Genomic DNA, 27,351 nt, shown 5'->3' with positions numbered 1-27,351 from the left:
ATGGGGATCTGTGGCTTTGGGAGAGGACTGAACCAGCAGACTCTAAAGAATGCTGACTGTGGACTAATTCCAAAAAAGATGGAGAACTGCAACTGCCACCAGCAGTTCCAAATGTTGAATCTGGGGAAGGATTCCAAACAAATGGGGAATGGCAGACTAAAGAGTCAGAAGCTCCCAATGTGGAATCCAGGGACAGAACCAAGGGCTGGTATTTCCAATAAAATAGGGAACTGTAGAAAACCAGTTAGATCATGTGCTTGATGCAAAGAGAAGTGGAGCTGAGAATTGACAGGAACTTATCTCTGGCCCTTGGAAACAGCAAGAAAGACAGTGAACTCAAAAAGGGGTTCCACAAGAGTCACACTTTGCTTCTCATTGTCCCCAAATGCCACTGGAAGTTTGCTTTGGATCTCCTCACTGCCACCAAGTTGGTTAAAAATCAAAATTCCAACTGAGTAAATTTGAAGACCTAATTGGCTTTATTAAGTGATTCATAAGGGACTTGCAGCATCCCTTCTAGCAAGTAGAGATACACCAGGGAGTTGTACAAAATGGAAGATTTTTATAGACAGAAGAGTACGACAAGGAAGTTATTAGCAAAAGAAAAAAATGGAGTTTCGGGTCAGGGCATCTTCTTTTCGGGGAAGGACATGGCATGGGTCTTATCATGAAGATTACCTCATTAGTGTTAATCAGAAAATTTCAGATTGACTATTTAAAGGTCACATTCTTGGAAGAAGTTGAAGCTGCAATTAAGTCTTGGTTTGCTGTTGTGGGGGCAAAATGACTCCATTTTGAGCCTGTTATTTCTTTTTCAATAGAAGTAAATAGTGAAGAAGTAACAAGGTTTGTTTATACAGTTTTCTTGGCCCTAAATTCCCTATCTCTGGTGATAAGGATACCTCCCTTCTGAAGTTGGGTAACTGAGGGTTTCTGTAGCTGTTTGATAACAACATGATTGACTTTTGATCTTGTTCCCAATTCAGACATAGATGAATCTTGTCAATTTGCTATTTTGTTGTTTAACTTGAGGGGTGACTCAGGTCTCGAGGATTTGAGAGTTTGTTTTGCAGAGAAAAAGAGAACACATTTGGGGAGGTTGTGATCACCTGTTGGCTGTCGGAGATTGCCCAGGGGCTTATTGGGAGTGACCCCTTTGTTTCTCCAAAGCTCCACCTCTCAAGCCCCTTAGCTCTATAGAACCCCCCTGCTTTCTGCTCTTGGGAAGGCAGATTTGAGTGAACCCGTGTTCCCACCTTCTTGTCTTGGTCAACTTGATTGGGGCCTTTCTCTTTCTCCAAGCACTGATGTCTCAATGTTTGGCTTGCTGCACATCAGGCACATGAACTTGAGATTAAGGGGTTCAGTGTCAATTTTTATGAGCCAGCCAGGAGTCTTATGCCCATGGCTGGATGGCCCTGGGAGGGTGTGAGCAGTCAGAGGTCCCTGGCAGCTGCACAGGTATCTTTGCCTGAGTGACTTCCCCTGCCACTCGCCACTTCCCTCTGGTATCAGCTACCTTTCATTCAATGCTTGCTTGGAGTAGAGAAATGCATTGGACTTTGGTCCCTGTGAGTGAGTATGCATCTGTCTTGTCTGTGAGTCTGTTGTCAGGTGAGTTGTCAAAACATGTGCAGTCATGAATTTCCTGTCTTCAATTTGCATTTTGTGTGATTAAATGGAAAACGACCCTCATTTTCAAGAGATTCAGGAGATTGTTGGACTTCACCGAAATCTTTTGTTTGTCCTGCATGAGTTGGTTTTTCCTTTATTGAGTGAGTTGCCACAACACGTGTGATTGTGAATTCCCTGTCTCTCTATCTGCATTTTTTGTGAAAAGAGGGCCCCTCATATGTGAGAGATCTAGGAGATTGTTGGACTTAACCTTCTCTTTTTGTCCTTTGGGAGTTGGTTTTGCATTTGCTTGGTGAATCAATATGACACACACAGTTAATTCTCTCTCTCCATTTGAAATCAGGGACCCTTGTTTGGGAGAGATCAAGGGGATTGTTGGACTTCACCTTTTGTTTTTGCCCTGCAGCAGTTGGATTTTATCTTTGTGTGGGTGAGTTTGTCTTGTGTATGTGTAAGTTTGTTGGTTTGATTTAAATGGGCATGTCTTCAGGCTTATTGGTAGCAGTGGTGGCCTAGAAGGGAGGGTAAGGTTGATGGGAAGGTGGTGTAGATGTGGTGTGGGGTGGCCTGGTGTCCTTCCCCCATCATGGCAGCTGTGGTGGCCCAAGATGCAGTAGGGATGGAGGCAGCAGGAGGAGCATCCTGAGGGCAGGCTGGTGCCTAGTGTGGGTGCTCTGCACTCAGCCTTGCCCAGCTCAGCCCAGGGGCCATGAGCAGTGGTGGCAGCAGCAATGGAAGAGGCTTGGCACCCAGTCACTTCACTGCATGCATGATATCAGGCTGGAGCCAGAATAGATATGTCCCTGGCTCAGAAATTTGCAGGCCTTGTAGGAGGGCTGTGCCAGGGACTGACCCTGGCTGGAATACATTTTTGAAGTCTTATTTTGAAAGCCATGCAAATAGTACCCAACCATCCACTTACTGGTCTAAATTAAGAGAGATCCAACAAGGCCCTGAGGAAAACCCCTCCTCCTTTTTTTTCAGCAGCTAGGGGACTGCCTCAGGTGCTATATCCTGGCACCCAGTGCAGTACAGTGGTTCTTAATATCTATTTCATATCTCAAAGTGCTGCAGACATCTGTAGGAAACTCCAAAAGTTTGTATAGATCCTGATACTAGTTTTACACAGCTAGTAGAGGCTGCCTTTAAGGTGCTCAACAACCAGGATGTAACTGAGGATGAAAGAGAAGATAAGAAGATAAAAAGGCAAAGTGCCCTGCTATCTGTGGCCCTACAGATTGCTCAAGGGAACCCAAGGGAAAGGAAGACACAATGGGTGAGTGATCCCAGCCCCCAACAAGGGACCACAAGCCACCAACAAAGTTGAGGGTTAACCAATGTGCATACTGCTGGCAGGAAGGACATTTGCAGTGGAACAGTATGAACCATCCCCAGAGAGGGATGGGATTGAACAGGACTGGGTCATGCCACCTTCGCTTGACTACAGATGTGATGTACTGGGGCCATCGGGCTCCCCAGTTAGCTCTAGGAGTCCCAGGTGACCTTGGGGTAGGAGGAGAGCGTGTTGAATTCTTGCTCAATACTGGGCCACATTCTCAGTGTTGAACACCCAAAAGGGGTCAAGGAAAGCTAGGACATAAAAAAGATTTCAGGAAAAGGAGAGATCAAAAGATTTCTTGAGCCCTTGACCTGTGAAATAGGATCAAAAATGCTGAATAATTCTTTTCTATATGTACCAGAATGCCCTGTTCCCCTTCTAGGGAGGGACATGCTATCTAAGTTAGGGGCTTCAATGGGCTAGGAACAAGATAAAATAGACATCCAAGTTCCTAAAAGTTTGCTAGTTGAGTCATAGCCTTATCGCAAGAAACATCAGCACCTGAGAAGGAAGACAGTCCCCTAAATGTATTGAGAAGTATGGGCATCAGGAAAGGTAAAATTGAAGCACATAGATCACTGGCCCCAGGTGAAACAATATCCCTTGAAGCCAGAAGCCATGATTGAAATCTTTCCTGTAATCAATAGGCTTTTAGAACAGGGATTGATCAGGCCATGGAGATTCCCATGGAACACCCCCATTTTTCTTGTTAAAAGTCTGAGAACAGGGGAATATAGATTTGCTCAAGACTTAGGGGTGTCAATGCTACACTGTGCTGAATTTAAAAGATGCTTTTGAGTCCTCATCCCCACCCCGCCCCAGGTGATATTTGATCACTTTGCCCTTCCTTCAGCAAGAATCAGTGTGATATTGTGATTTATAATAAGAAATATCTTCATTTTGTTTCTGGTACAAAGCTCCTAAAACCCTTGTGCTTTGCAGTTTAAAAGCCACAGGGGCATCATTTGTTATAATAATTACTTTTGCCCTCAGTTCCTGAAATGAGTCCAGAGCAATAAAGGTGAAATGGGTATCTTTTGTTATTCAATAACAAGCCTCTTTCAACTACATCTGAATTTGTTAATAAAGTGATTTTTGGAAAACCCCTAAGGTTGGGGGATGGTTGCCAGGGGAAACAATTGTGTGATTAGAGGGTTAGAACTTTCAGGCCAATGCCCTTCCCCACACCTCCAAAGTGGAGATAAGGGCTGAGGATTGAGTTCGATATGGAGTTCAGAGACCTTCTGCATTGGTGAACACATGGAAAATTTGGGGAGAGGGACACACCCAGAAAGGAGCTTGGGAGCTCCACATCCCTTCCCCACATATCTTGCTCTATGCATCCTTTCCATTGCTGTTAAGTAAAATGTTTTCCAAGGGAGGGTGCCCTGGGAAACTCTGGGCCGTGGATAATTGTTCAGAAGCACAGGTGACAATCTGGACTTGCAATTGGCATCTAAAGTGGGAGGCAAAGTGTAAACTGGTGGGATCTGATGTTATTTGCGGGTAGACAGTGTCAGAATTGAGTTAAATATGTTGAATTTCTTAACCGGGGATATAAAGTGTCTAAAGGGAAGGCACAAATATCTAAAGAGACTATAAAGTATTTGGGTTTTATAATTTCAAAAGAGCAACACAGCCTTCCTCAAGAGAGAGAAATGGTAAAAACTTGTAGACTCCTACAAGGATTCTTGGGGATGGCTGGCTTTTACCACACGTGGATCCTTAACTTTGGGTTAATTGCTAAGCCTCTCTATGATGAACTAAAGGAGCCAGAAATGGGCCCCTTTGAGTGGGAAGCTACATGACCAAGCTTTCAATAAGCTTAAAGACTTACTAATGGAAGCACTTGCACTGGCCTTAGCAGACCTTAGCAAAGCATTAGAAATGTAACTTGGAAGGATTCATCCTGGTACCTAAGGCCCTTCTGAGATAAATTGTTAATCAAATCCCTCATGGCAGCCCCAGTCAATGGGAAAGACTGAAAAGATTAACCAGGAAACCGATTTAACCTGGGAGAAGGTGTTGGCCTCTTCCCTTTTGAGGATCTGTGCAGCCCCTCAAAGTAGGCTTGAATTGGGCCCCTTTGAAATGATGTATAGGAGACCATTGTCAGCTTCATCAGTGGAGGGAGGTTATATACAACAGAAGGAAATAGCAATCAGGAAGCATTTAAAATTTTTAAATGAAATCTAAACTTCTGTTCAAGAGTTTGCCTCTCACAGGTCCCTGTTCCTGTCAGATGTTCCACTCTACCACACCAAGGCAGGTGACCAGGTTCTCCTTAAGTCTTGGAAGGAGCATGGGCCAGAGGACCAACTAACCCTCAAGTGGACCAGGCCTTGTGAAGTCCTACTGACTACCCACTCATCAGTCAAATTGGCTGGAACCAAGCCGTGGATTCATCACACCCAAGGGAGCCTTGGCCCCTCCATGACAAGAGCACTCAGAAGCTGATAAGAAAAAAAAAAAAACTGGTTTTGTGAGCCACTGAAAGACCTTAAGCAGCTGTTCTGGATTAAGACAGTAGACACCAAACAATCAGATAAGTAAAATGAATTGGGTTCTTGAATTTCAGGTTCTGGAAATTTGGGTTAATCAAATATGGAATAAGGTGCTGTTCTAAGACTGTAGATAAAATCACTCAAATAATGATAATGCAAGATACAACCCACTATCTAAGCGTATTTCCAATTTCAGGTTGAAAAATGTCCTTCCTCAGTTTCCCTATCTCCATCCACTTTCAGTAGAAAGTAGCCAGAACAATCCACACCTCACTTCCCACAAGAATAAGGAAAGCAAAAAAGACAGTGAGGATTGCAGCCAGGTTCCTGAGGGTTACAGTACATATTCAATAAGAACATGATTGCCTTTTGACCTTATTCTCAAGATATACATAGATGAATTTTGTCAATATGCTGTTTTCTTGAGGGATGGCTAATTTCTGGTTTAACTTGAGTGGTAACTTGAGTCTCAAGGACTTGTGAGTTTTTTTTGCAGAAGAAAGAGAATACATTCAGGGAGGTTGCGATCACCACATGGCCATTGCAGATTGCCCAGTGGCTTATCAGGAGTAACCCCTTTGTTTATCCAAAGCTCCTCCTGCCAGGACCCTTAGCTCTATAGAACTCCCCCTGCTTTCTGCACTGGGAAAGGTGGATTTGGGTGAACTCATGCTCTAACCTTCTTGTCTTGGCCAACTTGAATGTGGCCTTTCTCCATCTCCAAGCAACAATGTCTCAGTATTTGGCTTGCTGCACAACAGTCACATGAACTTGAGATTAAGAGGATTGGTATCACTTCCTTCTGGTACAGGGAAAGTCCCTAACACATGGGAGATTTATCTCCTGCTTTGAGGGAAGGACAAGTTGGGGAATTCAGAATGAACTTCTTGTCACTGGGTTTTCCCAAACCTTTTCATCTTAAGATATTCAGTATGCCAAGGTTCCATATTTTGGGGTAGCATTTCCTGAACCCCATGATAACTTCACTGTTGAAAAATTAAGTCACAGTTCTGGAAGCCTTATTGAATTTGCTGTCTCAGCTTTCCCCCCGGGGTTTTATGGATGCTAATAAAAACATTAAGTTAATTAACAAAATTGTAGAGAAAGAGAGGATAATCAAAGGACTCCTCCAGAAAAGTTGTAATTTTTAAATAGTTATTAAGAAATAAAGTGAATAAAGAAATATTAATAGTGTAGAACAAAGAGGAAAAAGAAAGAGGATTTTCATTATCCCAATAGGGTAGAAATCTTTAGATGGTTATTAAGAAATGGGACAAATAAAACAGACACTGATGACATTGAAAAAAAGCTCTTACTATAGCACTCCCAAAGATTGGGCAGGCCAAAAGGACTCCCTGTTGGTCCCTGAACATTAAAAAGCCCCAAACATATCAGCTCTATTTACCCCAGGTCAAAGAAAGGTAAAAGGCCAGAAAGGAAAGATTATAATGATAAACCTTACTTGCAATCTCTTGGGACAATATTCAGCTGGATTAAGCAAGATAAAGATTGACAAAAGAGCCAGGGTTACTTGGCCCAACTCCATGCTTGGGACCCAAAGTCTTATGTACTCAAGTTTGTAAGATGGTTGTGGGGGTGGAGATGAAACATTTCTGGGGCTGTTTGATATGGTAGACTGATGCACTGTGGTACTAATATCCATGATGAAGCCCTGATGTGGGCTACAATTAGATTGAGAGAATACAGAAATGTAACAATCGATAGGATTATTATAACTGAAATGTTTAAAGAGGCTTTATGTAAAGAAATTATATCTCATTTACCTGAATGACTTTTTTACTGCATAAAGGGGCATGATATACTCACTTCAAGCCAAAAACCAATCATCAAGAGGCAAGATGGTGGCAGAGAAGGGCCATTTTATTAAGCAATAAGCTAGAAAATCAGATGATGGTGTGTTAGTTAAGCAGATATTCAAAGTTACAATATGGTTTCTTTTCTACAATATGGCTTCCCTATATCAAACTTGTGTTTAGTGGGTGTCAATCCCCCTCTTTTGTTGTTCATTCCTCAATCTTGAGAGATATCCTGCTGATGAGGGACATAGTTTATTCCATCTCATTGAACCAGTCTCTTACCAAGACAATGATGCAGGTGGGCTCCCAAAGTTAGGCCTATATTGTGTAAGCAAGTAACTAGGTATTTAATAAGAAGTAATTCTAGAGAAACAAAAATAAAAACAAGGTTAATGGTGGGAAATCAGTTTCTGAGCCCAGGGGAAGCCAGTCAAAAAGATTTCTAGATGTCAGAGTCAAGGCATCATTTTTAGTTTGAAATATCTCTGATGATGTCATCGTGTCTCTTTCTGAATGGCTTACAAAGCAACAGACATTAATCTCTCTTAAGTTTATATCAAGTTGTCCAGTTTCAGTTTGCAGAGCTTCAGGAAAAAGTACAATTTCAGTTCACAATGATTTCAAATGAAAATGATGGAAAAAATTGAAAACATTAGTTTTGAGGTTTGTAGCCAGACATTTCAGGAGACTAGAAGAATTCAGGATCCAGTACAGTTTACAGATCAAAAACAAAAACCTCAAAGATCTTTCTAAGGTCACCCTCATTTCTACTAAAGAGCCAAATTAAGACTAATTGGTTTATAAAATAAGTCTAGTTTCAATAAATTTGGCCTGATAATTTACATAAACACAGCAAGAATAGAAATTGATCATATAATCTCTTTTAAATCTGCTTTGCTGGAACCTTTCATAAGGAATCTCAGATTGAACCTTAATGTCCTCTTGAGGCCAGAAAAGCCAAGCCAGGGACTTGTCATCAGACTCCATTGGAAATACCTACAGATTTGGGTGAATTCCTCTCTTTTCAAGGTTCCCAATATATCCTGAGGGTCCTGGCAGCAGTCAGAGAAGTGACCTTACTTACTCACTTGGTAAAGCTGCTGAGAACCCCGTAATAATGGGACCAGGCCAATATTTCCAAGAGGCTTTATTCCATAAAGTGAACCTTTGTTCCTCAAAAGCTGTCTTTTCATATCTGAGTCTGAATGTTTCTCTCAAATATGACGTTCTAATCAAAGCTGTGGTAGTATAACCAATGTTTCCAATTGTGTCTTGTTATGAGGAGAACAGATTGTTATTGAACTTAAGCAAACAACTGTATTGCCAGGAAAAAAATACTCACTTACTAAGAGTTTCCAAATTCTGGAAGGATCAGGTAGAGAAGAAAAAAATAAATGTCTCAGTTTTACTTACAAAGGTATAGTTTTACCAAATTGTCATAAGTGTAGTTAGCTTAAGCAAAAGAGAAAAGGTTTCCTCAAATCTGGAAAAAACAAAACATCAAAAAGTCAGCAATATCGCAAATGAAATGTCATAAAAATTATAATCATCCTCATCAGTTCTTTCAGTCCTGTGTAATGGATTCTTGATCTTAATCTTCTGTTAGCAGAGTTATGAGGCCATCAGTTTCACCATTAGAGTTCTGTAGTTTCTTACTGAGTTTAGTTTTATGGTCTGAAAGTTTATCAGAAACCTGTATTCTAAAGTAAGTGTCAGAATCCTTTCCATGAACCTCTCTGAAGATGAAATACATCTGTAAAAATATCAGAGTAAAACAACTATCTGGAAATGACAAAAGACTCAAAAAGGGCAATTGAAAAAGAAAGTTGGCTATTTCTGTAACATACAACACTTTCAAATAACAACTAGAATTAAAGCTGACAACCAGGAGAGATCAGAATTTTAAGAATGTTATATAATTAAAAAAATTATATCAATAACATTTACCCAATTAATACCACCTAAGAAGGTTTATCATCACTTATTTGACAATGCTTCCCATGTAATTTAACATACCAAGTAAACTTAGTTATTTTAGTATCTTCTTCTTTATAGGAAGAGGGAGAATAAATTTCTTTGACTAGTCCCAGGGATGCTCTGAAAATTCGCATAGAATTTTTTTTCCCCTCAGGTCAAAAGAAAGACTTCATTTAGGATATGAATTTTTGGGGAAGCTTGTTAAAAATATCAAAATGTTTTAAAACACTTAGTAAAATAGAAAACAACATTCACTGTGAGACAATGCTCACTTATCAACTCAAAGTGACAACAGAAACAATCAATAGTAAACAGAGAGTTAAAACAGTCAAAACAAAAAGAACCTTAATAGACAGACCTCAGTCTTTTGAACATAGGAAATTATTTTAACAAAACGTAGATCTTCTATCTCTTAAGTGAACTTATTCAACAGGAAGGAAAACCCTCTTATAACCTCTTTATCAAGAGGAAACTAAAAGTCCAGGAAAATTACCCTTTTAACAGAGAGAACAAAATTCTAATTTTGTACCACCTCACTTTTGATATTGAAACTTGCTTAATTAAATTTATTTCAATCAGTCAACTTGACCATGCACAACCCATTTCTGAGGGTTCCTCCTCCACAAACCTTCTATAACTTTCTGTTTTACATTCATAATTTGTCCTACACCTTCTTTCTTCCCTCCTAGAACTTTAGGAAAATTTATCTCCCTTAACAAAACAAGCAAACATATTTCCATTCTTTCTACCTTCTTTACTGAAAACACATCTTACTTTCCTTGAATACAGGGATGTTTTCCTTATTAAATTTAGTAGAAGTTTTATCGTTTACAGACCTTAGTGAAAACCAAAATGTAAGCAATTATGAACTGTCTTTTATATAGCATTTTAAACACTTTTCATAATTTCTAGAAACATGCTACGTCATAATACAACATTTTAATAAAATACGGGACATGAATACTAATAGGCCCAAGCATTTGTTGGTTTCTCTATAATAAGAAGCTAAAAGTAGATAAACTTAGACGCATTTAGTGACAATGTTTCAGTATGTTATCTTATTTGAAAATGACCCAGGGCCAGCCCAGTGGCATAGTGGTTAAGTTCATGTGCCTGGGGTCACAGGTTCAGATCCCAGGCACGGAACTACACACTACTCATTAAGCCATGCTGTGGCAGTGTCCTACATACAAAATAGAGGAAGGTTGACACAGATGTTAGCTCAGGGTCAATCTTCCTCACCAAAATAAAAAAGAAGAGGAAGAAAGTGACCCAGATATTCAATGAATTTTTTCTGTATGATTTTTCTTTTGGTGAGGAAGATTGGCCCTGAGATAACATCTATTTCCAATCTTCCTCTTTTTTGTTCTCCCCCAAAGCCCCAGTACATAAGTGTATATCCTAGTTGTACATCCTTCTAGTTCTTCTATGTGGGATGCCACCCCAGCATGGTTCAATGAGTGGTACTAAGTCGGTGCCCAGGATTTGAACTGGCAAACCCTGGGCTGCCAAAGCAGAGTTCATGAACTTAACCACTATGCCACTGGGCTGACCCTCTCAATTAATTTTTTGTTGTTTAATTTCTCCTAGCAAAACTTTAAAGTTTCAGGTTACCAGAGAGATTTTGGAAGTTATTTTAAATATGCATGCCATAACACATAAAAAGTTCACCCAATACTTTTATCTTTTTCACATTTAATTTAGTCTACTCATTCCCAATAATTACTTAGATTGCCTATAAAATTTCATGAGACAGACAAAATTAGCTGTTATTTTAAGTTATTTTTTTGCTTGCCAGTTTTGTAATAGAGATAACTTCAGCTTATTTGACTGATAAACATATAATAAAGCTTGCATGTTTGCATCACATACAATGCTGATAATTTTGAGGATAGGCCTATTTTAATCAAACCAACAAACTTAAATAAGCTTTTATTTACCAAAGATTATTTTATATCATGTTAACTTGAAAGATATTTGGGTTGGTTACACTTAGAAATAATTTATGTAAGTGCTGACTTTAAGCCAATTGAATAGAGTTCTTTAGAAATAATACCATCTGGAGGTAACAAATCACATACATATAGACACACAAACACACAAATTTTGTTTTAAGCCTTTTTTACTAATATTTGTAGAGAAAACACTCAATATGCTAGATTTTTGGTGATGGTGCTCTTATGGCCATTTTCCTGCCTTTTCCTTGTTTTTTCAGTCCTAGGAATTAGTGATGGGCTAGATAGTCCCCAGAGGGCTTTTCAAGTTGTTTGAGCTAAGGGAAATGAGAGGAACCTGAACTTCTTCTAGAGGTGTATCATTAGTCTTACAAGGATTTTTTTAAAGATAGTTGCTCTTGACTCCTCAGAAATTGAGTTGTAACTCAAATGAGATTATAGGTTGATACACCTGTCCAACTACATCATCACTAATTTGCTTTTTTCCCCCTGGGTTCTTAATTTTCCCTTAATTTTGGGAAGAAGGCCTAAAAATTTTTTTATCAAGCTCTGAATATCAGCTACCAGTTTGGTTGAATTTCTCATCGTAAATTGCTAAATCCTTTCAAATATCTTGTCAAGTTTCAGCTGGGACAAACAGTAACTATACCTAGCTGTATGGAACAGCAACTTCCCAGAAAATCTTTGAGTCTCCTTAACTTTGTGAGGGGCTCATTTGGGGCCTTCCTTCAAAGAAAGATTTTGGGCTACCTGTAAAACTCTGACCTAATAGACTTTTCTTTTAGATAACTTAATTTTTTATTAGCTTTTTGCAACAAAACTTTCAATTTTTAAAGTGCACTTTTAAATGATCTTATCTAATGGAACATTCCTTCTAATGGTCAAAGTACTTCCCCTGAGGCCGATGGCAGTTTGATAGGACCCTTAGCCGCAAATGGGAGTGCAACCCACATTTCTATCCAACCATTTCTGACTGCAAACTTGAGTGCAACTGTATTTTTGTCCCACCATAATTTTGGGACCCCCCCCCCAATCTGACAATTATCAATCCAAGGTCTCAGGGCACAAAACAAGCTTGGTAAGATTCTGTTGTTCTCTGTAAACATTTACAGCTTCTGGAAACTTTTGGTAGAAAGGTGGAGCCCTTGACTATTTAAAGATTAAAGATTTGTCCTTTTTCCTTGGTTTGGAGGCTCAAAGAAGTCCAAAATGACCCCTGTAATTTTAAATAATCCTAGCGTATCTTGCTAGCTGTTTATAGTTTTTCCCATTTTAGAGGGCTTTTCCCAAGGTGGCCACAACAAACAAGGTAATTTCTAAAGACAGCTTGTTATAATCACTGAGAAACTCAGTCCTCAAACAGCCAATTTTAACAAATTAAACAGTCAGACATAGACAAACATGAACGTATACCAAATTCCAATACTCTGGGACTCTAATCCAGGGTACTCTGGGACCCTACCCCGGAGCTGGGCATTCTAACCCAGTCTTTTTGACTATCCCAGTGGCTGTAACCATTTTATATTGTCTCCCTTAAACCCACAGTCCTAGCCTTGGGACTTTAACACAGCAAAAAATCTCACCAGTGGGGCCTCTAACCCACAATCCCAATGAGATATTAGACAATTTTAGGCACAGGTGCATTTTAACAAGGTCATTAACCCAAGAGATGTCTGATCCTTGAGCTGTTTACAGACACAGACATGTAAAAAACAGCCACCAGTGAAACGATTCCCAGACTCCCACCATACATCAGTCTTATACCTCTTTCCATTCTGGCAGGGCACCCTATTAATCAGGTGGTTCCCTCTTTCAAAGAGAGGGACCCATGATGAAGAGGAAGGAAGTTTTCAGTGCTATGCCCCTGAGGTAGCTTACCTTACTCCAGATGTGAGCCTGTCGACTCACCAGAAGTAGCCATTTCTCTTTCCTCCATAGGGAGTGTTAGGAGGCAGCTGGCATTGGCATGGGAGAGCAGGAAGGGCAGATCCCTAAGACAAAGGGAGCCTTGGCAGCTGCTAGGGACTTACCTAACAGGTCACCCATCTGAGGTCAACTTGCCATGAGCAGGACTTAAAGTCCTCCCAGAGTTGCCAAATTTCGGTTACAGCACAAAGGGGCATGATCTGCTTGCTTCAAAACAAAAGTCAATCATCAAGAAACAAGATGGTGGCAGAGAAAGGGCATTTTATTAAGTGATAAGCTAGCAAATCAGGAAATGGTGGACTAGTATCCTAAAGAACCATCTTAAGGGGGGAACAGAATCTTGAAGCAGTATATAGGCCAGTGGGTTATAGGAGAGGGGGTTAGGAATGTTGATCTTCTGGTGTTACAGATTGGGAGTCTCCACTCCAGACCTTTCAGTTGTCATTGATGATGGCTATCAGCATAGACTCTCCCTCTGGTGGTCATCACAGTCCTAAGGAACTCAAAAGAACAAAGTTACTATCTTATTGCAGGTAGGAGGTACATATACAAGCAGGGATAATAAAATCCACAGAGCAGGTAGATCTCCTGGAGGGTGCATATCCAACTGGGTTAGTTAGTCAGAGGTCATTCAAAGTTACGATATGGTTTCTTTTCTATAATATGTCTTCCTTTATATTAACATTGTGTTGAGCCAGTATCATTTGTTAATGGATATGGTAAAACCAAAACCTTTTGATAAAGTCTTAATGAAGTCTACAATTAGGATGTAAGTGTTGGTGGAATAAAGGTGAAAATTTGGAGAATTTGTATGTTTGAGCAGGGTTTATGTAAAGTTGCAATGCCTTTTACCTGAAAGTATTATGGGGATGAACAGTGTGGCTGACTGGGGAACATTTTCCCTACCTAGTACAAAACAGAAGACATGCAAATCTGTCCATTAAGCAATATTATCTGGACATGCTAAATGGAAACCAAAAAGATTGCCTGAGCCCACACAATATAGAATAGAAGCTGGAGTGCTGATAAGAACAAATTCTCTGTACACTAGCTCTGTGTGGAGCTTATACTGGAGCTCATGGCAAAAGCCTGTGAGTGCCTCCCAGTCAAGATTAATACAACTTTGGATGAGAGTATTTCCATTTGAGGGACAATTATTAACTTGCTACTAGGCATTAATTGAAACTGTCCCTATAACTGAAGGACATAAAACAATTTTGAAACCTGAAATATCCATGATATTTTGAGTGAATTTGTAGAAACTCTCTAAGGGGAAGGGCAGAACTCAAAAGAGTTGCAGAATAAAATGGAAATAGTTTTTATATCACCATGCTACTGGGGGAATGCAAGGAAGAGATACTCATGAGCAGGGAGCCTTTTTTACCCTAGGACTGACTTTGGAATCACCTGAGGAGCTGCCAAAACCTGTTACTATGGGGATAGTAGCATATAAACAGCTGTTAATTGACCAACAAATTGCTGCTTGGTTTACAGATGGCAGTTTCCAAGATGAATGGAACTGTTTTCTGTTTGGAAAGCCACACATTAAGACTAGTGGATGGAAAGACTGAAGAAGACAAAAACAAATCAACTCAGTGGGATAAATTGCATGCTGTTTCCTGGCAGTGACAGAAGAATTGAACAGTGGGGAAAGCTCCTATGTTTGCATTTTACTGAGTCATGGGCGGTGACCAATGCCCTGGCCATATGGCTAGGCAGAAGGACAATGGAGACCTAGCCTTTTAAAGGGATGCCGATATGGGGCATAGCCCTATGAAAATCTCTAGGGAATTTGATGGGTGGATTAAAGTAGGATATGTCCATGCCCACTAGAAGAACTCCCTTCCAGGTTCTGAAGTTAATTGGAATTGACAAGCAGATATTGTCATGTGCTCCCTTAAGGTGGCCACCTGGCTCCATGAAATCAGTGGATATGGGTATTACTTCAATGCAGAGATACGCTGAACCTAGACATATTCCTATTGCACCCTCTGAGGCACAAAATACCAACTGTTCTGTTTGCCAACGAAAGAGACAAAGACTGCAGATGGTTATGTAGCAGATTTCCTTAGGGGGGAAGTTCCTAAACATAGCTGGAAAGTGAGACTGAGATCAGTAGCCCTGTGGGGTATAAATGAGTCTTGACAGGAATAAATACTGATTCTGTACTGGACTTTGCAGACTGAGTAGTAGATACAAATACTCAAAATGTTATTGAAGGATTCAAACAGAAGATATGACTCCAATTTGGACAGTCGATTGTCATTTTCTTCAAACAAAGGAACACAATTTATAACCCATAATGTATATTTAAAAATCTTATGTCAGAATCCCTAATGGCTTGATGGGGCATGTTGTGTCTTCGCCCCATCTGGCAAAATTGGTGTTAATAGTGAATGTAGCTAGAATGATGGACTGGATAAGTAATAATGACTGAATGGGATTCTAGTAATGTACTGATATTTTTGGACTGTTATGATCATTTTGTTGAAAGAGTTTCATGGCCTGAAGCCAGGGACTGGACTGGGATATAATAAGGAATATATATTTGGTCTCTGTCCTTGGTTCCTGACACAGCTCCTAAAATCCTTGTAATTTTCTGAATGATGGGGGTGATAGGAGCTTCTTACACAGAGCTTCTAAGATCTTTGGAATCTTTGAAGTGATGAGTGTCTTTATGTATGCTAAAGAAATGACTGATGGCTGGGGCACCTAGATAGTTTCAGAATGGAGGCTGGTCAGCAGAAAGAAAAAGTATGATTAGAAGGTTGGAACTTTAGCTCCACCCCTCAGCTCCAGGGAGGAGAGAGGGGCTGGAGACAGCGTTATCAACTGATCATGTCTACATGATGAATCCTCCATAAAAATCCCGAAACTATGGGGTTTAAAGGGCTTCTGGGTTGGTGAACACATCCAAGTGCTGGGAAGATGGTGCACTCCAACTCCATGAGGACAGAACCTCCTGCACTCAGGACCCTTCTGGACCTCACCTATGAACTTCTTTATTTGACTATTCATTTGTATCTTTTATTATGTTTTTTATAATAAACTGGTAAACATGATTAGCAGACACTTGGTCCTGTCTAAAATGTCCATCAGATACTGGGTCCACATCAAAAGGTCCTTGATATTTGGTCTTGTCCAAACACATTCACCAGACATATTTGGTCCATAAGACATTTGGCTCATCAGACTTTTGGTCCACTCCAAAAGATGCTTGACATTTGGTCCTGTCCAAAATGTCCATCTTTGGTTCATGCCAAATGGTTCTGGACAGGACCTCAAGGTGAGGACGTAATGTCTCCATGGATGTTTTGGACAGGACCAAATATGACCAGATATCAAGGACCTTTTGTCATGGGCTCAATGTCTCCATAGATGTTTTACACAGGACCAAATATCCTACAAGGGGTAAACATATGTGTTTTCCTGAGTTCTGTGAATTGTTATAGCAAATAATCAACTCTGAGGAGGGAGTTGTTGGAACCTTAAATTTATAGACAGTTGATCAGAAGTATAGGTGACAACATGGGACTTGTGTCTGGCATCTGAAGTGAGGGCAGTCTTGCGGAACTGAGCCCTTAATCTGTAGAGTTTGCACTAACTCCAGGTATTTAGTGTCATAATTGAATTGTGGGACACCCAGTTGGTGTTTGGAGAGTTGAAGAATTGGCTGGTGTGCAAAAATCTCCCATATATTTGGCGTCAGAAGTGGTGTGAGTGAAAAAAGTGTTCCTTTACATCATTAAAAATATGCAACATTTACATAAAAAAGAAAGCCATGTGTGTATAAAAAGTGAAGAATTAAAACAAAAATGAAGACATCCCTATAATTGGAGTAAATATTTCTCCTGATGTAAATGTATATTCCAGGTATGTGTCTCTTAGGTCTGATTTAGTTTTGTATTAGTTTCTGCTTGAAATTTGTGAAAAAAGATGTATGAATTCTCTGTTCCTCTCTTCATCTCTTCATAATGATGCCCTATTTGGTGGAATAAATGTATGTAAACATATATGCTTTAACGATTAGACAAGATTTTCAGTTGCCTATAAGTGTGTGCCTTTGAAATTCAAAATGGGCTTGTTCCCTAAGTATATTACACACTTCTGACATAATTTCACTCATTCAAATATTTTGCATTATTATTTAAGCAGAAACCTTAACCCAGTTTTATTTCCTATCACCATTAATTCCAAATAAGTGAATTCTGAACAAGTTGTTTTGTTTGTATTGCAGAGAAACACTCTCAGGTGTTGCAAATAAAATACCATCGTTAAAACTTGAGTTTTCGGTCAGGTGGGTTTGCTTTAAATCTCTGACACTTACTAGCTGCAAAACCTTAGACTGGGAACTTTGCCTTTTAGTGACTCAAAATCCATATCTATGTGATAGGAATAAAGCTATATTTAGTAGGGTTAAATGAGACCACGAGCCAAAACTTTTTAACTCCATGTCTGGAATATAGTAATTACTGAACTCATATTTTGTTATTGTGCTATGGCTCATGTTGGCTAAAAGGTCTAGCAGCATGGCACTGATTACCTAAAATCTGAACAGTTTATTCAAAATAATTGAATCTTGATTTCATTTTTAAGTGGTTAGCCAGGGGAAAATAGCATTAAAATAGCATATCTGGCACAATACCAAATTCAAGTTAGATATTAATAAAAAAGAAGGCTCTTCCATCATTAACACATGGCTTCTAAGGCTGTCCTGGAGGTCAGGATCTTACTGGTAGAAGGGGAAGAGAAAGTTAAGGATAACTTGGGAGTTTTTTATGAGGTATACCTAGAAATTATGTTCATCACTCCTGGCTACATTCTATTGGCCTGACCTCAACCTCAGTTAATAGTAGTACTATTACCTAACTACAAAAGAGACTGGGACATCTAATCTATCTGCCTATGCAAGAGGAAAAGGAAACAATTGTAGTGAGCAGGGAGGCAATCTTTGCCACACTGACTAAATTAATGAAATCACAAAATTCCAGAAGTACACCAGCTTTACAAAGGATTTTTTTGGAAAGTGGGAGACCATTTGAGCTGTAAATTTATGCATAATTTGATTTGATGAGAAAACACAGATATTCCATCACAAAAGGATATCTCCATTCCTTTATCTTTGAAATTCCTGATTTGCTTTCTTATCTGAGACAGGGTAATATTTATCAGAGGTTAAATATGTCTTTCTTTACTCTGCGGAAGTTATGTCATATGCATTCCTTCACAGTAAATCCATTTTTATACAAGGTTTGTAGAAGGAGATAAGGGATATATTTTCTCCCCATAATAATTTCCTCTGCAAACACCAGACAATAATCCTCAATTTTCCTGCATATATCCATTATTAATGAAATCTCCTTGCTAAGTAATGTCTGTTATTGAAGCAATAAGCTGGTGCAAAAATTTTCCCTTTCACTGTAGCTCTTGTATAACCAGCAGATTCACAATAATCAAGTCTTAAGTGAGACAGCACTGGGCAAACAGACAGAAGTATGACAGCCACATAAATTACTCAAAATGTATTATCAATGCCTGGTTCACTGTAGGCAAAATCAAAGTGTGTTACTATGCAAGTTTATTATGAAATAAAGTATTTTTCTGAAAATCCTAAATTGTGTATCATGTAGTTTATATGAGACTAGTCCGAAATGTCTCCGCTACACACACACACATCTTCACCCTTATATATGTTTATATTTATGTGGCTGAGTCAATACTATTTATTTTCTGTAATACTGTTTGTTGAGTATAATATATGCTTATATAAATCCAGTATATGGTAATTTATTTAGAACTAAATGGGTGTATTTTAAAATTTATTTTAAATTTGTAAGGAAACTTTTACGATAAGCTTTATATGTTTATCTCTGTATGTTTATAAACACCTAGGTATGCACTCACTGATATGTTGCCACAATTAGCTCAACCTCCTCTATACTTTCTATAACTGCGTATGTTTTACTAGAGTTTTAGAAAAAAGAAAAATGCAATAATTGATAGCTCTCTTCACATGTAGCTTTTCTTAACAGTAAGACCATGTTTCTGTCTTCCTAGCTTATTAATTGTGGGATGTTATAAAGAATGGCTAGACTTAATTAGAACAAACTTTCAAATTTTAATCTGCTGTATTCTTCTGTGAAGGCTTCCCTGTTTATTATTGCCCTCATTTATATCCCTTGTCTCAGAATCCCTACTTATATTTTAGCCTGTAATATACAGTGATTATTTATTTTTCTACTCTCTTGTATTTTTGATTATTATTGGCTCTGTGAGTATTTTCTCCCTGATTGAATTGGGAGGTCTTTGAGGGTAAGCATAATGTTTTCTCCTCTTGAATCTCCTAAAGTATCTAGCACAGTGCTCTACACAAAACATGTGTTGATTAAAGCGCTAGTGAGCATGTGGAGAAAAGGGAACCCTTCTACACCATTGGTGGGAGTGCACACTAGTGCAGCCACTATGGAAAACATTGTGGAGGTTCCTCAAAAAATTAAAAATAGAACTATGTTATGATCCAGCAATTCCAGTTCTGGGTATATATTCAGGAAATGAAAGGAAAATGGAATCACTGAAAGGAAATGAAATCACTATCTCAAAGAGACATCTGCACCTTTATGTTCATTGCAGCATTATGTACAATAGCCAAGACATGGAAACAACCTAATGTCCATCAACAGATGAATGGATAAAGAAAATATGATTATATATATAATGGAGTATTATTCAGCCATAAAAAATAAGGAAAACCTGACATTTGTGACAACATGGATGAACTTTGAGGCCATTATGCTAAATGAAAATAATTCAGAAAAAGACAAGTACTGTATAATCTCACTTATATGTGGAACATAAAAAACAAACAAACAAACTCATGGAAACAGAGAATAGATTGGTGGATGCCAGGGGTGGGAGACGGGGTTGGGAGAAATTGTTGGAGGTGGTGAAAGTGTTCAAACTACTAATTGTAAGATGAATAAATTCTGGGGATGTAATGTACAGCATGGTGACTATAGCTAATAATAGTGTATTATACATTTGAAGTTGCTAAAAGAGTAGATTTTAAAAGTTCTCACCAAAAAAATTGTAACTATGTAAGCTGATGGATGGGTTAACTAACCTTACTGTGGTAATCATTTTGCAATAGATACATATGTAAAATCACTACATTGCACATCTTAAACTTACATAGTGTTATTTGTTAACTATATTTTAATAAAGCTTAAAAAAATTGAGAACATTCGCTGATTGACTTATACATAGTGGAAAAGGAGAAAGTTGTGATGAATTAGTGATAATTTTTATTTAAATTTGGAATTCAGATAGTTGTTTAAAATGCAGGACAAATTGTTCTGTCTTGTAGAGGCAAGGCCATCAGGCCATGAGCCAAGCCTTCAGGAAAAAAAAAAACTGTAGAGAAGAAGGAGAGGGTCTTGGGTATATGATACGAGGCAACTTTGCTCTGTTTTTCACAGAGAAATGTCAGTCATGATAGTGAGGATTTAGAGGGGAAAGTTTAATATTTTAATGCTGGGTCAAGCCAATTGTGCTTATCTTAATCTCTCTTCTTCATGTTATGACTTTTGGGGTCTCTTGCCTCAAAATTACCTTTTTCTTTGCTTTAAAATGTGCTTTCCTTTAGACCACGACAGACTACTAATGAAAATGCTTGATTGTTTTTCAATTTTCAAGTCTATAGATTTCTAAGCTCTATACCGTTTATTCCCATATTATACATTGACCCTCAGGTCTAACCATTACTGTGTCTCTGTGAAGAGTGGGCATTATACATAAATGGAGTAGACAGCCGTGCATATTGCATGATCCAAGGTTTACAGGGAAGTGCTTTCACAAAAGTAGCTCACAAGCCCTCCCTGGATGTCTCAAATTTCCATACTGAAAGCCTCTGTTAAAATACACATATGTTATTTGCTAGTGGCAAAACACTGAGCTTTTGTCTTCACTTAACACTTAGAAAAAATGAATTTACATTATCAGTCAGCTGACAGGGAAAATTACCAGATAGTAAAGCTTGGTTTGAGTGAAAGTGCCACATACAATAACAGATCAAGAAAGGTTCTCTTTCAGGGGTCGTCACATAGTGAGTCTAAATAGAGGGAAGAAGAAACAAACCTTTCTTCTGCTGGTACCCCTTCATGATCCTAATTCCATGCATGAAATAACCTACATGCCACCTCGTGTATATATTCTCCATGTCTTCTCAAACTTTACAATAAAATAGTATGACATACAAAGAAGTGCACAAACCCTGGAATTAAGTAGACCTAGAATCCAGTGCTGTATGGTCCTGGATATTTTTTTAAGTCTCTCTACCTTATCATCTTTAAATATAACGTTAATATGTACCTCTAGATTGTTTTAGAGATTAAATTATTTGTCTAATATCTAAATTTTCCATATGTGCATGAAAACAATGTGCATTCTCCTCTTGGATAGTAAAATAGTTTGTATTCAAATTTATTGATTATGTTTTTAAAAGGCAAAATTGTGTAAAGGTTCTGCTACTTACCAGTTGTGTGATTTGGGGTAAGGCAATTAAACATCATTTGCAATAGTTTCCCATCTGTGAAATGAAGATCATATTAGTACTAATTTCACAGGCTTGTTTTGAGGTTAAGGTGAGTTAATATATACAAAGAACCTTGCACATAGTTATTAATATATCATTATTGATTTATGTCTATTCATCTAACCATTTTTGGAAAAGGGGAGCTAATTCTCTAAACTACAATTGTGGGTCTATCAATTTACTCTTTCAGTTTTGTTAATGATTTGCTTTGCAGTATTTGAGGTTATGTCGTTTGGTTCAGATTTTGCATAGTATAGCAATACTATATACCTTGGTAAATTTGAACTTTCAACTTTATTTAATGAGCTTCTATATTTCCAGTAATGCTTTTTGATTAAAATTCTATTTTGTTTATTAATATAGATATATAAGATTTATTTTTTTAGGAGTTGTCTATTTTTTTTACAAACTTTTTTTTCCTTTTATTTCCTTTTTGTTTTAGCTGTGTGTCTTGTAAAGGACATACAGTTGAGTTTTTGTTAATCCTGTTGTCTAATCTTCACTACTTCATTTTGCTTAAACACATTTTACAGACACTTTTTTAAAATTTTGAAATACTTTAAGACTTACAAGAAATTGCAAAAATATTACAGACTTCTCATTTCAGATTCTACCTTTAAAGATCTTGGAAAATGTCACTCCCATTCTGATAGCAAGAAAAAGCTCGGTAAATTAAAGATCAATGACTATGCTTGGACTTATCAAATAAATGAGGTTGCCTAAATTCTGAAGAGACAGGTTCATCCAGAGACATAAAACAACTGAGACATGCTTACCTGGAGAAACCATTGGACCCTATAAACTGTAAGAACATTTAAATAATAATTTTGATGAATTGCTGGAGGTTAAGTGGGGACTATCATGAGATTTAAAACTGCTTGGAACCCCAGTCCTAGAGGAGATTCCACTTTTGTGGATTTTCTTTCCAGGAATCCTACCAGATTCTAACAGAGAAGATCTGAACATGATTCTTTCATGGACCTGGTAGTGGGAGGGGCAGAATAGCCAGTGTGAAAACATCTAAGTTCTTTCTCCATAGCAAGGTTTTACTTTTCATGGAAAAAGACTTCACCAGAAGGTGGGGCAGAAGCATTATTCCAGTTGGGAGAGAAGCTATGCATTCCATCCAAGGTCTTTCTGGTTTTCTGTTTTATCTAAGAAAAAATACAATTATCAGGACCCAAGGCTTCAAGGAAATAGGTTGGGAATGCTGAAGCCATGTTAGGTTATAAGGGGAATGGAAAAAAGCTATGCCCCTGTAGTAGAGAAAGAAACACTTGTGTAGGCTACAGCCTGAAAGCATAGGCCCCTTAATAAACTGAGAATGAGAAGATTATAGAATGACTCCTCTTTCCTATACACTACTACCTAGCACAAGATTCTTGTTTGATAAGAGTAGATTACAATTGAAAGAGCTGTAAGACGCAGACCTTTTCTGAGAACCAGTGCAAATGGACCCCCCAAACCGAGAAGAGAGACAAAAATAAGGACACTAGATAAATCTGAGGCCTCATGCATATAGCTACAATAAACATTTATCACCGTCTAACTCTTAGATTAACATAAGTGCTCACACTAGAGGTCCATTTACAGTGGTTACAATTACTCAGTAAAACATGCCCTATTTTCAACAAAAAATAACAAGATATACTAAAAAGACAAGAAAAAACACAGACTGAAGAGACACAGCAAGCATCAGAACCAGACCCAGATATGACACAGATGTTGGACTTATCAAACAGGAAACTTAAAGTGACTATAATTAATATGTTCTTGATTCTAAAGGAAAAAATAGACAATATGCAAGAACAGATGGGTATTGTAAGCAGAGCGATGGGAACTCCAGGAAAAAGTCAAAAGTAAATACTAGAAATAGAAAAACATCATAATCAAAATGAAAAATGTCTTTTGATAGGATCAACAATAGACCCAACACAACTAAAGAAAGAATTAGGTAGCTTATGGTGGGTCAATAGAAACTTCATGAACTGCAAAAAAATAATAATGACAAAAATAGAACATAATATCCAAAGACTTTGGGACAATTTCAAAAGGTGTAAAATATGCATAATTGGAACAAAATGGGAAGAGAGACAGAAAAGAGCAGAATAAATATTTGAAGTAATAAAGCCAAGAACTTTTCAAAATTAAAGACAGATAATAATCCAAAGATCCAGGAATTTCAGAGAGACTCAAGCAGGATAAATGTTAAAAACAATAAAGATAAAATAAAAACTATACCTAGGTATATCATATCCAAAGTGAAGATAACACAAAGAAAATCTTGAAGGAAGCCAAGGTCAGGAAGAAAATACTTTACTGACAGAAGTGCAAGGATTACAGTTACAGCAGACCAGTGATTAGAAACCATGTATACAGGAAGAAATTGGGGTAAAATCTTTGAATCTTTAAAAGAATTCTATAGAATGAATTGAATTCTATATTTAGTAAAATTATCCTTCAAAAGTGGAAACAAAATACTTTCTCAGAAAATTGTTTAAAATGAGAGGATTAATTATAAGCAGATGTTCTCTGTAAGAAATATCAATAGAAGTTCTTCACTCAGACAAAAAATATATATAGGTCAAAAGCTATGATCTGCATATTGAAAAGAAGAATATAATAGAGGAAAGTAAAGGCAAGTTAAAATCTATTGTTCTCATTCTAATTGATCTAAAAGTTAATGGTGTATTTAATGAAATAATCATGACATCATATTTTGTGAATATAGATTATGAATAAATTAAATGGATAACAGCAATGCCACAAAGGGCAGGAGGGAGCAATTAGAAATACTCTGTTATAACATAATGCAATGTAAGGTTATTTGAAAGCGGAAATAGATATTTTAAAATTTGTATTATAAACCATAGGGCAACAAATAAAAATATTTAAAAGAAATATGAATGATATGTCATATACCAAGGGGGAAATAGAGTACAATAGAATAAATGTTCAATTAAAACCAGAATGGGCAGGAAAAGTGGAAAAAGAAACTAAATGTAAATGCAACAAATAGACAAAATTTACAAGGATGGTAGGTTTTAATCTAATTATAGCAATAATCACTTTAAATAGAAGTCTAAATGTGCCAGTTAAAAGACAGATTGTTAGAGTGGATAAAATTTAAAAAAAAATACTCAACTATTTATTGTCTAACAGAGACTCATTTTAAATATAAAGAATTAGGTTAAAAGTAACAGTATGAAGAAAGATGTTCCATGCTAACACTAATCTAGTCAAAAAACAACAACCCTGAAATAGCTGTATTTATGTCAGACAAAGCAGACTTCACATAAAGGAAAATTATTAAGGAAAAGGAAAAACATATATTGATAAAGGAATCATTTACCCAAAAAGACATAAAAATCCTAAACAGGTATGGATCTATTAAGAGTATCAAAATACATGAAGCAAAAATTTATAAAAGGGAAAAAACAAATACACAAATCCACTTTTATAGTTGGCGTGGACTTCAACATGAAGTCAGATGCAGGCATCTTCCTCATCCGGGACATGCTTTTCACACAGGAGAAATTCAGCCAGGCTGAGAAGACCAAGTTTGAGGCCCACTTTAAAAACTTTCTGGCCCAGGAGGACAGCACCAAGAAGTGGATGGAGAAAATCCTGAGGCAGTCAGAGGTACTGCTTCAGAGTGCCACTGTGGCCCAACCCCAGTGCCCAAGTGGAAGAGTTCCCATATGAGAAGCTAGACAGGAAGGTTACCTTGTGGGTCACCAATGTGGAACTGCTGCATCAGTCCATGTCAGAGATGGCCAGTGGGCTGGGGCCCACTGCTACCTAGGGGAAGACATTGATCAAGGTGGCAGAAACTGAAAAGTGTCTGGGAGATACAGAAGATTTTATCCTCATAGCCCCCACCAACTTCCTCATGTCCCAGTGCAACTTCTAAGAAGGGAGCTGGAAGATGATTTCCAAGGAGGGGTGGCTCCTTCAAAACCTGTGTCTGGACTTGAATGCCTGCGAAGCACTCCTGAAGAAGGCCAAGGCTGCAGAAGCCAAAGCCACAATGGTGCTTGAATTTCAGGAGACTTGACCTTGTAATTAAATTCTCTCCAGCAGCGCCTCCCTGCTTTGGAATGATGAGGTGGACAAGACTGAGCAGGAGCTCCAAGTGGCCCCAAAGGAGGTCGACCAGCAGGCAGAAGTGACCAGTCTCCTGCTGGAGGGAATCAGCTGTATTCACATGAAGCATCTTCGTTGCCTCTGTGAGTTCCTAGAGTCTCAGACAACTTATTACGTGCAGTGCTACTGCTGCATGCTGGACTTACAGAAACAGCTGGACAGATTTCCAGGCACCTTCATGGGTACAACAGAACCCACCTACCTGCCCCTGAGCAGCAAGTCACCCACCACCACAGCTACTGTGCCTGTGGTACCCTCTGTGGCTGGCCTGGCCTCTTTGGGGGAGCCTGCTCTGCCTGGTGAAGGTGGCTCTATCTACCAGCAGAACTCAGAAGGCCTGGTCCTACCTGCTAACTGAATCCAAAAGACTGTGTACTCTATGACTACAAGGTGGCTGAGAGCAGTAAGCTGGCCCTGCTTGCTGATGAGCTTGACACCATCTACAGAATGCTTGGCATGGACCCTGACTTGCTCATTCATGAAAGAGGCAACAAGAAGGGCAAGGTCCCTGCCGCCTACTTGGAACTACTCAGCTAAGCAAGCTCCCTCCCAGACCCCTGCCCATTTTGACCTGGGCAGAAGAGAATGGGTACAACCCTGCTACTTATCTTATCTGTTGGTGACCCAGCTGCTCACGGTGGGGAGACTAACCCCATTCTCTCCTTACTTTCAGTCATGCAGCCATGAGGGGACCCCAGAGGCTGAATGATATCACCCCTTCCTCCAGCCCTGATTCCGACTTGTGGTTCTGGAGCTCCCAACCCTAACTACAGCCCCTGAACACCCCAGGCCTCCTGGCTCCTGCTAATGAGGGAGGGGTCTGTCTGCAGCAGCTGCAATCAGCACCTAGGCCTGTGTATGGGTCAGCCACAGAGAGCCTGAGGGAGCCCTGGGGCATACTCTTGGCAAGAAGAGAGCACCTGCCTTTTAGTTGCCAAAAGTAGCAAAGGGGGAAAGGCAGGAAGCTCCCAGGGACGGTATGCTGTCCCCACAAGATGAACTGGAGTAGAGAGGGAGCCTGGCCTGAGAGGCAGGTTTGGGCCACTGAACAGCACCTCCCAGTTCTATGCTTCCCCTCCCACCCACTTAGAGCCCAAGCCAAGTATGGTGGCTATAGCCTGCATCTCTCCATTTTCACTTTTTAACTTATCTTTTTACTCTGTCTATCTGCTTGCTCTCTAGCAGTGACAACTAATAAACTATACTTCATGTGCAAAAAGAAAAATCAATAATGACAAGCCCACTACTAACATAATACTCATTGGTCAAAAGCTGAAATCTTTTCCTTGAAAATCAGGAAGAAGATAAGGATACCCACTCTCACCACTTTTACTCATATAGTATTGGAAGTCCTAGCCAGAGCAATCAGCCAAGAAAAAGAAATAAAAGTCATTCAAATTGGAAAAGAAGAAGTAAAACCATCTCTATTTACAAATGACATGATATTTTATACCTATTATAA

At 38.7% G+C, this 27,351-nt stretch overlaps 1 pseudogene; it reads left to right on the top strand.

Moving 5' to 3' along the window:
* Positions 1-26,426, top strand: LOC124245449 (endophilin-B2-like; annotated as a pseudogene).
* Positions 26,427-27,351: the final 925 nt, after the last annotated feature.

The sequence above is a fragment of the Equus quagga genome, chromosome 10 (genome assembly GCF_021613505.1).
Source record: "Equus quagga isolate Etosha38 chromosome 10, UCLA_HA_Equagga_1.0, whole genome shotgun sequence".
NCBI classification, from domain to species: domain Eukaryota; kingdom Metazoa; phylum Chordata; class Mammalia; order Perissodactyla; family Equidae; genus Equus; species Equus quagga.
This window is presented reverse-complemented; position numbering and strand designations above follow the sequence as displayed.